We start from the raw sequence: 12,249 nt of genomic DNA, 5'->3' as shown, positions 1-12,249 counted from the left end.
CCAAACCCTAACGATTCTGATCTTTCTCCTTTAATCTCCTTCAACCACAATAGGCTCTCTCCTCTCTCTCTAACTCTGAAAACGGCGACCACACACCCTAAAACCCTTCATTTGTCGCTTCTCCACTTATATACTCGGTTTAGATAACTAAACCAAACCAACCAAACCAAAATTGCGAATTAAAACAAACCCGACGAACCCAGACAAAGGGGTGTCGATCGATGCCACAAGGGTGTCGATCGACACTCCTTCCAAAAATCACAGAATCTGGTTCGCGGATGTTACAGTTTTCCTCCTGGATGGAAACCTAAAAGCGAACGTCTAAACTCCAACCAGAAGTTCTTATCACCAGCTTCCACAAATCTTGCTATCACTGATTCTGTCATAAACCTTTAGCTGCGTATGAAAAGTGTTTCTGTTATTTATCATTAGCCCAGAGGCTGAGTATTTATACACGATGATATACCTAATCACATAGACAATTGAATGACTAATATACCCATATATTTACATATACATATAACACTAACACCCTCCCTCAAGATGGAGCATGGAGGTCACAAATGCCCAGCTTGGACGTGAATTCTTCAAACTCAGCCTGACCAAGAGCCTTGGTCATAATATCAGCCAACTGAACTGACGTAGAAACATGACGTGTAACAACAATCCCACGCTTCACAATATCTCGAACAAAATGACAATCATTCTCAACATGTTTCGTACGTTCGTGGAAAATCGGGTTGGCAGCCAGATGGATCGCAGCCTCATTATCACAATATAAGTCAACATGTGTCAAATGATTAATACCGAGACTATGAAGAAGAGCCTTGAGCCACATGACATCCCGAACAGTATATTGCATAGCCCGATATTCGGCCTCCGCGGAAGATAGAGAACTGTTTTTTGCTTCTTCGTCTTCCACGAAACAGGGGATTGTCCAAGTTGAATGAAATACCCCGAGACCGACCGCCGAGGAGCAGGACATCTGTTCCAGTCCGAATCACACCACGCTGTCAAGGTCAACGGCACATCAGCCCGTGATAAAATCCCTTGGCCGGGATTACCTTTAAGAAAACGAACCACCCTCAACGCAGCATCCCAATGATCAAGCTTAGGTTGTTTCATGAATCGAGTTAAGATATGTATAGCATAAGATATGTCAGGTCGAGTAACAGCAACATATACCAGACGACCTACTAACCGTTGATAACGAGCCGGCTCAGGAAAATCCGCACTTGTGGAGATACTCAGCTTGTGATTCTGATCAAGAGGAAACGCCACCGGCCGAGCTCCGAGGAGACCAGCTTCAGATATGATATCCAGAGCATACTTGCGTTGGCACAAATATATATCAGACGGACTCCGGGCGACCTCAATCCCCAAAAAATACTTGCAGATCCCTAGGTCTTTCATACGAAAACAGGAGCTGAGATAGTCTTTACAAGTCTGTATTAATGCCGGTGAACTGCCAGTAATGACAAGATCATCCACATACACCAAAACTGTAAGCTGAGTGTTGTTCCAATGTAAAGTAAACAGCGAGTACTCAGTGGTGCACTGAGTAAAACCATACTCACAAAGAGCCATAGCAAGTTTTTCATACCAACACCGTGGAGACTGTTGAAGACAATACAAAGATTTGTGAAGGCGACAGGCCTGATACGGCTTGCTCGATTGAAATCCAGGAGTTAATTTCATATACTCTTCCTCATGTAAATCACCATGGAGAAAGGCATTATGAACATCCATCTGATGAACGTCCCAATTCCGAGCAGCAGACACTTCAAGAACCATATGCACGGTGGTCATCTTAGCCACTGGTGCAAACGTTTCATCAAAGTCCCCACCTTCAATCTGTTTGGTACCAAGCACCACTAAACGAGCCTTATAGCACTCTGTGGTACCATCAGATTTGTATTTGATAGTGAAGACCCACTTACAACCAATAGCTTTCTTGCCAGGCGGAAGATCAACGGTCCATGTCTGAGTTTCTTCACAAGCATCAATCTCAACTCGCATAGCTTGGCAAAATTTTTCATCAAGCACCGCTTGCGCATATGTCTTTGGGATCGTTGCGCTGGTGATGGCATGAAGATAAGCGCAATGAGAGGCCGAGAAACGTGCATTAGAAAGATAGTTGTCCAGAGGATACAAACACTCACTCTCCGGAGCCATATGATGAGCAGTGGAAAGATCAGGGAGTGTCGGACAAACATAATCACTTAACCGCAAAGGTGGTTTACTCACACGTTCACTAAGACGAAATGGAACTGCAGGCACATCAGCAGTGGACTTAGTCACATCAGATGATATCGGCAGTACTACAGAGTCAGGCTCTCGCAACAGTGGAGAACTGGGGTGACGGAACAAATGACGTATCAACCGACGTATAAACCGAGGGTAGTGGCCGATCAGTCACTCCCAAGGACTCTGCGTCTCGGAGATGCATATCCGCAGTCGTCGAAGATATAAGTGCAGGTGTATCTAACTCCTCATCAACATCGAACACTGAAGAAGAAGGAACTACAGAAGAAGAAGGTGCATCCTCACTGAACTCACCAATGATGTATACGGGAATTGGTCCTCACAAAAAATCACATCTCGAGAAACTGAGATCTTCCCAGTTTCCAAATTATAAACTCACCACCCCTTTTTACCAAACAGATAGCCAAGAAAGATAGAGCGAGTACTCCTGCTAGCAAACTTGTCTCCACGATGATGTTGGTTATGAACATAACAAAGACAACCAATTACTCGAAGGTGCAAGAGAGGGAGAGGACGAGCATATAGAAACTCAAGCGGAGTCTTACCAGCAAGAGGTGATGCCGGTGTGCGGTTAATAATGTATCCCGTAGCCAACACACACTGTCCCCAGAATTCAACTGGTAAGGAAGCTTGAAAATGCAAGGCACGAGCAACATTGAGAATATGACGATGTTTTCTCTCTACACGACCATTCTGTTGCGGAGTACCAACACAGGATGTCTCATGGATGATTCCTTTTTCACGAAAATAATGCGTTAGGCAAAAAGAAACTCAGTTCCGTTGTCACTACGAATGCTTTTCACTTGCTTACAAAACTGTCGCTCAACCATGGCAATGAAATTTTTCAAATTTTCAGGTGAAAATTGTTTATTTGGAAAAAGATTAACCCAAAGAGCAAGTGAGAAATCATCCAGAATGGTTAAAAAATATGTAGAACCACACAAAGCAGGAGTGCGATACAAACCCCAAAGATCACAATGAACAAGCTCAAAAACACTGGTTGTTTTTTTCAAACTATTCGAGATTGTTTCACGAGACTGTTTAGCACGGATACAAATGTCACATGCCTTATGATCAAACTTGGAACTACAACTTAAATCAGAAATAGATAAAGACTCCAAGGCTTTAGAAGAGGGATGGCCCAGGCGTTGATGCCATAACTCCGGAGATGTCATCTTCGTGATATGCATCGCAGCTGCAACATCCATGATTCAAAAGAAATATAAACCATTACGTTGCTCCCCCGAACCAATCAACATCTTGGTAATGCGGTCTTGGATAACACACAATGTGTCAGTAATCTGGAAAACACAGCCCCTATCTCTAGTCAACTGAGACACTGAAATCAAATGACATTGCAAGCCATCAACAAAATACACATCCTGAAGAATAAGATGTGTGCCCAGCGAAACTGTCCCTTGTTGCGAAGACACACATGTTGACCATTCGACAACTTAATGAGAACTGGCGACATGGTGTGAAGATTATCCGGAGTTGATACAAAGCCAGTCATGTGATTAGAAGCACCTGTATCAATGATCCAAGAAGAATGAGGAATCTTACCTGAAAGTGTTGTGGAAGATTTCTCACGTTCGTCAAGAGCCAGCTTCAAGCTTTCCCATTGTGCATTAGTAAGACCAGTGAGTCCAATACGATCCGCAACACTCAATACCGAATTATCAGCAGCTTGGGAACACCGGTAGGCTGATTAGATGGCACTGCAACTAGGGTGTTAGCACGAGCTGATGGATGCCCACAACCTCTTCCTGCATTTGGTACGAGGATGAGAGGATTGTGCAGATCATTCAACCCGCCAGTCCGGATACCCAATCTTCCGGAAACAATTTTCTGCAAGGTGACCTGTTTTCCCGCAACTAGTACACACAGGACGATTTCGAGTATTATTAACCGACCTTTGTGGACCCTGAGTTTGAACAGCAAAACTCATTTCTTCAACTCTATTACTCAGCACACGACTAGCTGATTTTGATTCTTCATCTTGGGTTAAAATCTGATATGCTTCATCAAGTGTGGGCAACGGTACACGAGACAATAATGAAGACTTCACGGCACCATATATTGTCTCATCGAAACCCATCAAAAATTGATGAAGCTTGTCTTCTTCTCTTTCTTTGGCAATCTCCTCCACCATTTTTGCCTGTTGATAATCAGACAAACTCCTCCATAATTGAGTTAACTTCCAATAGTAATCTTGCATTGCAAGTCCCTTCTGACTACACGTAGCAAGTTCTGTTTTGAGGCATTGTACACGCTGACCATTTCGGACCGAGAAGCGCTGCTTGATATGCTTCCACAGTTCATGAGCATTCTCATGATTGGAAAGAGAAGTACGAAGGTTCTCGTCAATCGTCAATTTTAGCCAAGAAATCACCATAGCGTTGTTCGCACCCCAATCTTCAAAATCAACGGCAGGTTCAGGAATCGTGCCGTCAATAAAACCAAACTTCTTTCTCGCCTTGAGTGCAAGTCGGATGTTAGTGGGCCATTCATCATTATTAGGACCATGAAGAAGGGGTTGAGAAATCACGCTACCAGGATTGTCACCAGAAGACAAATCATAGGGATCAATAGTATGGCGTGTCTTATTACGGACCGGAACCAGTGCAGCACTCTCACTCATGATAGAAACCGATTTAAGAGAAGATCACAGAAGAGAAAGAAAAAAAAAACAGAAAGTGATAATAAGAACCAAGGTCTAAGATCGAGAGCAGCCAAAGGTTTTGTATAATTGGCTATAGCTGTGATACCATGTCATAAACCTTTAGCGGCGTATGAAAAGTGTTTCTGTTATTTATCATTAGCCAAGAGGCTGAGTATTTATACACGATGATATACCTAATCACATAGACAATTGAATGACTAATATACCTATATAAACATATATTAATATATTGACCCAAAAAAAAGATTAATATATGCGTCTTTTTCTAATAATGTATTTTAAAATTTATTATAGTATTTTTAGATTATTTTATTTAATTTATATTTTCATCTTTGAATTACTTGGAATTTATATATTACCGTGCTTATAGTTTTCTTATTTCTTTAATTATTTCAAATATTTTTTTTCTAATTTCTAAACCTTGATTGGTTAGTCATAGACATTCAAATTCCAAAAGCAGATAATGAGTAGAAACTCATCAACTTAATGGTTGGATAAAATAGGCTAATAAATACAAGCTTACAACAAAAATAGATAGATAGATTGGAAATACATAAATCATTGTTGAAAGATCCATAGGAGTTTGGAGACTGTGACACCCTGGTTTGCAGAAAGGTTTAAAAGATTTGATTTGACCATCTATATCACCAAAGTGCACTTATCTTTTCGGTCAAAGGTCCTGAGAGAACTCCATAGTTAAGCGTGGTTGAGTTGGAGTAGTTTCATGATGGGTGAGTTTCTGGGAAGTGATTGTAGGAACTGCGCGAGTGAGGAAAAAACACAGAGAAATATCACGTGGTGATTTGTAGGGTCGGTAATGTATTTAAAGCCTCTCAGATGTAACAAACCAGCCGTCGAATATGGATGGGCCTACGGGTCAGGAGTGGACGTGGGGTCCACAAAGAAAGGTGGCTGTCAGGGCGTTACAAAGACAGAGGCTACATCATTGTATGTCAAAGAAGCTTTCACATATACATTAAGAAATCTCCTATATATTAATAGAGAAACACATTCTTGAAAAAGCTGATGTGTCGCCGGGAGAGAGCTCTGTGCACCTTTTAGCAAAATATCCTTAAATTTTTTACTTAATTACATTGACATGCCATTATATTTTTTTTAAAAAAAGACAATTAACTGAATAATAATTATATATGTCATCATTTCTCACACAAATTTAAATATCATATATTATTAATTAAATAATTACATACTATTTTATGGCAAAATTTCACTAAAATTTACTTACAAATATACAAGTCAAAGTTATATTGATTTCTTAAAATCAATATAAGTAAATATTCTAAAAAGACTATAAAAACATATCAATTATTATAAACTTAATAAAAGTAAAGAACATATAACTTATTAACAAAATCATATAAAAACAAAATGTTATTTTTTAATGTTAGTATTATTACCATAATAATTTAAATAACAAGCTTTCAATGGTTATTATAATTAATTATAAAAAGTATATTTCCCCTGAATTATTTTTAACTCATTAAAAGAAACTCAATTCCCAATAAATATAGATTTATATATATTCATAAATAAATAAATATAAAAATGACAACAAATTAAGGGATATCATAATGTGTAATTATTTATATATATATATATATCTAAGTATGTAAACTAATTAATCTCAACATTTAGTGTGATTATTCATTAAAAGAATGGAAATATTGATAACTGAATAGGAATATACGTTATAATTTTATATTCATCTATGTGTCATTATAAATAAACTTAGTACCCAAAAAAATCATAATATATTTAAAACGAATGATTATATTAGATTATGCAAAATTGTTATAGTTACTCGATAAACCAGAAACATAAATTTAATTTTTAAAACACATAAAAGCATATTTTTCATAAATGGTAACATTTTATAAATATTTTCTTTACCTCGTTCACATATTTCAAGGGTGAAATTTATTCTTACACAAATAAGTTGATTTTGGAATTTCATTAATTTTTTCATAATGTTTTTTTGCTAATAATCCGTCATTTATAGAAATTATTTACAAACTGACTAACTCAAAAGATTTAAATAGCCTAATCAAAAATTTAAATCATTAAATTAGATTATCTTCAGAAAATTTAGTTTAGAATCCGATTGTTACTAACATATAATAAAATTAAATTATTAAACTACCGAGTAATTGAGTATATGTTGTTATGGTTACATAAGAAACATACAAAATTGTTATGATTACAAAATAAAACATAAGAGATATGAATTTGATTTTTAAATCACACAAAAGACAGGTTGCAATAAATAGTAAAACCTCTTACACATTAAAAAATTTCAGGGGTGAAACTTTTTTTAACACGAAAAAATGCAACTTTGAATAAATAAATAAAAAACTTTAGTTACATATTATGTTTGACACAAACAGATATTGATTCTAGGATAATAATTTGACTTATAATAATTTTCTTTAAATCGATTTATCCCGCACATAGTACGGATTGTTACCTAGTTTAACATTATTTACTGTCAAAAGATTTTGTGACGGAGCAAACCATTTTGAGATAGCTAAAAAATGTGAACTTGTTCTCTCCACATAGGAGGAGTGCAGAGCTGAGGTTCTCTCTAAAGTGGAGGAGGTTGGTCGCAAGGTTATCTCCCCAAGAAAAGAAGGTAAAAAATGTTGGATGCATGGTTATCTCTCTAAGGGAAGAAGGCGGAGCCAAGGTTTTCTTCATGGTAGATGAAGTTGGACACAAGGTTCTCTCCATAAAGGCGGAGCCGAAGTTCTCTTTATGGTTGGTAATACACTATTGTGATGATACATCATTGATTAATATATTTTTTTAACAATAATTGATTAGTATAATATGTAATATATTTTTTATTTGAAATATTGTTTGAGCCAACAATTTTTGTAATTAAAAAAACTAAGCAAAAGTGAAAGTAAAGATATATATAATAGTTGGCTTAATGTTTTCATATAGACATTTTTTAGGTGGTGGTAACGAATGTATTTGTAACATACAATATATTTAGGTGTAAAGAAAATATACTCTTAATGTTAACATACATAAAAAATTTGTAAATAGATATAAATCAGTGTATTATAGCAAAAAAAAAATTATAAATAACATAATACAAATTTTAATATATTTTTGTTAAATTTAATTTTATTTACAAAATTTTAAACCTGCACATAGGGCGGGTCCTTATCTAGTTATCCTTATAATCAAACAGAATTAAAATATTTTAAATATCCATATATATAATATTCTATAATTAATACATATATTTAGAAGATTTATTCCATATTAAAAAAATTAGTCTCCTATCATTTTTTTTTTATTTTAAAAATTTAATATAGTGAATCATCATATAATACATAATGTTAATAAAAATATGTAATTTTTCCTGCATATATTGTGATTTGAATTTTTTAAAATGAACATATGTTACTCAATTAATATAAAAAGTGTGTGTTAGACATACATATATAGTAAATTTACCATATATAGTAAATTATAGAATTTTAAGAAGTTTATAATTTATAATTGATATATCTAAACTTAATAAAAAAATTTTAAAATTATGAATATTTAAACCTATTAATTTTTCAAAATAACACAAACGAGTTATATATATGACGGGTTATATGACATTACATGATTGAATTGATAATACTAAAAAATAAAATATCATTAATATTATACTTCAATACAGGTTAAATCCTTATTTTACTATTTTAACAACACCAATATAAAATATGTCGAATCAGACTGATTTAATTAAGATTGTATTAAACAAAAATTGTTGTGCGGTATACCATGAATTATATACTAAATCACTAAAATTAACAAAATAGTATATTAGTAAAATTAGTATTAAAATAGTACATTAACAAAAAAATAAAAAATAACTTGCTCCGTAGTACACCGCCGGTCATAATCTAGTATTTGTTAATTTGTGTTAGTGTTTTTTTTTTGGTTAGGATAAAACTACCATTTTAGCACGGGTCATAATCTAGTATTTGTTAATTTGTGTTAGTGTTTTTTTTTTGGTTAGGATAAAACTACCATTTTAGCACGGGTCATAATCTAGTATTTGTTAATTTGTGTTAGTGTTTTTTTTTTGGTTAGGATAAAACCACCATTTTAGAGGCGATCGATCATTGAGACAAAGGTGATTTTCAAAAATACCATTTTTCTGTGTCACTTTTCAAAAAGACTATTTCATAGTGTCTATTTTCAAAAAATATTATTTTTTAATATATAAAATAATTAAATTCTAAACCCTAAACCCCGAATACTAAATCATACCTCCTAAACCCTAAATATAATATAGAGAACCAAACCTAAAAAAAAATTCTAAAAATTAATTTAACATATTGTAATTATGTAAAAGAGGGTAAAAATGAAAATATTCAAAAAGGGGTATTCAAAAAAGGCATTTCTAACAAATTCTCAACGTTATTTATACTTTTTAATTATAAAATATAAATCCTAACCATTCTATTAAAAACCTAAACAAATATATAATTTTGTTTTATTATAAAATATAAACCCTAACCACTCTTTTATAAACCTAAACTGACATATTTTTTTTTTAATTGTAAAATCTAAACCTAATTACTTTAAAAAAAATCCAAACTGATGTATATTTTTTTGTTTAATTGTAAAAATTAAACTCAAACTTTTATTTGAAACTTAAACCAATATATAAACTTATTAATACAAGTCTACAGATCTTTTTTCTTTATTAGTTTTTTTCAATATAATATTACATGGCAGATTTTGATGGCTATCAAAGAAAGGGTGAATGAGAGATGTTTGGATCCAAAAAAATTCTTATAGTAGAAGGAAAGGTTTTTTTTTTTTTTACTTTTTTCACTAATTTATATTAACATTTTTGAAGCAGTTTTGGCAAAGAAGGCTTGGAGTTGAGAAATATTTACATCTTATGTCATTGTAATTAAGAACTAAAAAAAATCAGAATAAATAAGCAAAAATCGGGTATACATTGAAACAACCGACCCTTTTTTTTTTAATAAATAAATAATAAATATAATATAATAAAATAAACTACAACTAGTGGTCCCATATCCACTAGCCACCTAACCACAAACACAACCATCAGCGGAATAACAATACCAACATCCAATAAATAATAATCCAATAAATATAAATAACCAATATCCAGAACATCCACAATATCCAATAATCAAATAACAGAAATCATAGAACCAGCAACCTAGCAATGTTCTAATGACTCAACTCTAGCAACCTAGCAAAGCCAGACAACATAAAACCGAGTCCCTAGAACATCCTCCTCTTCATTGCCTGGATTCCACGATCACACTTTGCCTTTACCTGCACCACAAACACATATTGCAATGCATGAGTATTTTATAAACACTCAGTAAGGCAATCCTCCCATCTACTGGGCTATACACACAAGCAATAGAGTATCAATAACCAACACACAACAATCAACAAACGACCATAACAAACCAGGACTTAGCATCGACCGACACCACACATGCATCGACCGATGCCAAATGGGGAAGCATCGATCGACACAGAAGCTGCATCGACCGATGCAAGTGTAACTTGCATCGACCGATACCCAGTCTGCATCGACCGACGCATGCTCGACGTAACACGAAAACCCTAGAGTTTTACGCGCCGTCCTCGCACTTGCATCGACCGATGCAAGATATGCATCGATCGACGCAACGTCGAGCACCGTGATTTCCCCGAAGCTTCTCGCCGGATCTTCGTTCCTACAACCACAAAACTCGATCCCAAGCCACAAGAAAGCTTCCTAACGTCCATAGCAACGATCTAACAAGCCTAACATCACACAACAAGCAGATTAAAGAATCCTCTAGCTTAGATAAGCCATGGTCATGCACTTACCTTTGCCACAGAAGAACTAAGCCTCAAACAATCAAGAACAAGCCTCTAGGAAGCTCCTACAACGATCCCAGCTACAGATCTCACCAAGAAACGCCTCAAATCTCAAGAAATCACCAAGAACCCTCAAGAACTCTTTCTCCCTTCTCTTTTATCTCAAAAACGGCCACACACGTCTAATGAGACAAAAGACACGACCCTAAGGGTTTTCCCTTTCTCTTCTGACCAAAACGCAGCGTTTGACTTAAGTCAAAACGCAGAGAATTGAACCAGCATCGACCGATGCTACTACTGCATCGATCGATGCACACCCTAAACCGGGATTCCGGTTCGCGGGTGTTACAATTCTCCCCCACCAAACTGGATTCGTCCTCGAATCCCGAACAACCATCAGCCAAGGACTCCCGTGCAACCGTCTCCACGGCCCGCACTCCTCCGGCTGATCTACAGAAGGTCACCTCTAGGCGATAGACTCACGCTCCAGGCGTCATTTGCTCTCGACTTTTGGACTTTCCTTTACTCATAGGCCTAAACCTTGAGTTTTTATTGGCTCCTCATCGGGCCAAGACCCGCATGCCATAATATATAAGGAGAAGTCCAAACTCGTCTCTCGGGTTGCCACCCTACAGCGCGCCCCCGGATCGTCATCCGAAGTCGATATACCAACCATACTCCCGAGCCACAAAGTCTCTGAATATAGCAGTACTAGGAGAACCTAAGTTCCCCCAAGAGTCGCGAGCAAACAATTCTGAACACGTCTGAGTCCTATCCCTATCCAGGTTTCCTTCCCGTGGCTCGCGTAAAAACATCTCAATGTCCTACCAACCACATATCCCCTCACCGGGATACCCCATGACCACAAAAGGATCATATACTCGCCACAAGGGCCGCCACAAAGGCCAACAAAATGTCCTCACGAGGACCGCTACCAAGGCCAAACAAATGTCCTAAAAAGGACCGCCACCAAGGCCACTCGTCCCAAAGGACCGTCACAAAGACCATCTGTCCCAAAAGACCATCACAAAGACCATCTGTCCCGAAGGACCGTCACAAAGACCATCTGTCCCGAAAGACCGTCACAAAGACCATCTGTCCCGAAGGACCGTCACAAAGACCATCTGTCCGGAAGGACCATCACAAAGACCATATTTCCCGAAGGACCGTCACAAAGACACTCTAGCTAAACAGCCCGCCACAAATGCCAACAAATGGCTAAAAGCCCGCCACAAAGGCCAATAAATGGCTAAAAGCCCGCCACAAAGGCCACACAATTGGCTAAAAGCCCGCCACAAAGGCCACACAATGTCTAACAAGACCGCCACACACAGGCACTCTGACTCGAAAGTCCACCACTAAGGCCACACACAAGCCCCCGTTACGGCTCTCCTCCGCTAAACTGGACAAATTCT

The sequence above is a fragment of the Camelina sativa genome, chromosome 17 (genome assembly GCF_000633955.1).
Source record: "Camelina sativa cultivar DH55 chromosome 17, Cs, whole genome shotgun sequence".
Lineage (NCBI taxonomy): Eukaryota > Viridiplantae > Streptophyta > Magnoliopsida > Brassicales > Brassicaceae > Camelina > Camelina sativa.
The sequence above is the reverse complement of the archived record's forward strand: the minus strand, read 5'-3'. Positions refer to the sequence as shown.